Consider the following 1,011-nt stretch of genomic DNA (forward strand, 5'->3'; position numbering starts at 1 on the left):
CATAGTCCTACCACTTTACAAATCATTAGTCAGACCACACATGGAGGACTGTGTACAGTTCTGGGCTCCTGTGAACAAGGCAGACATAGCAGAGCTGGAGAGGGTCCAGAGGAGGGCAACTAAAGTAATAACTGAAATGGGGCAACTACAGTACCCTGAATGATTATCAACATTAGGGTTATTCACTTTGGAAAAAAGACGACTGAGGGGAGATCTAATTACTATGTATAAATATATCAGGGGTCAGTACAGAGATCTCTCCCATCTATCTATCCCCAGGACTGTGACGAGGGGACATCCTATGCGTCTGGAGGAAAGAAGGTTTGTACACAAACATAGAAGAGGATTCTTTACGGTAAGAGCAGTGAGACTATGGAGCTCTCTGCCTGAGGAGGTGGTGATGGTGGAGTTACTAAAAGAGTTCAAGAGGAGCCTGAATGTATTTCTGGAGCGCAATAATATTACAGGCTATAGTTATTATTGATCCAGGGAGTTATTCTGATTGCCTGATTGGAGTCGGAAAGGAATTTTTCCCCCCTTAAGTGGGGAAAATTGGCTTCTACCTCACAGGGTTTTTGTTTGCCTTCCTCTGACTGGGTCAACTTAGAGGATAACAGGTCGAACTGGATGGACAAATGTCTTTTTTCGGCCTTATATACTATATATGTTACTATACACTCATGGCATATTACAGTGCCCTCTACTAATTGCTAGAGCATAGCCCTGTGCCCCTGCAGCTCCATTTGGCTTTTCTGGGCCTAGACTATAAATACCCGAGCAGAACAGACAAGAACTGAAGAGGTACCGGGCTTACCTTGCATTGCTGCCACTTCGTTACGGCAATTATCCGAGGTCACATCAGTCGCGCCCCCACTTATCATTAAGTGGGAAAACTCAAAAAAGCATAAAAAAAGTCACACTCTGGAGACATGATAGCAATGCTGCAAAAGCATAACTACCTAAAACTTTATTGAACTTGTATAACAAGAAAACTCAAAATAGACACCCATC

The sequence above is a fragment of the Bufo gargarizans genome, chromosome 11 (assembly GCF_014858855.1).
Source record: "Bufo gargarizans isolate SCDJY-AF-19 chromosome 11, ASM1485885v1, whole genome shotgun sequence".
Lineage (NCBI taxonomy): Eukaryota > Metazoa > Chordata > Amphibia > Anura > Bufonidae > Bufo > Bufo gargarizans.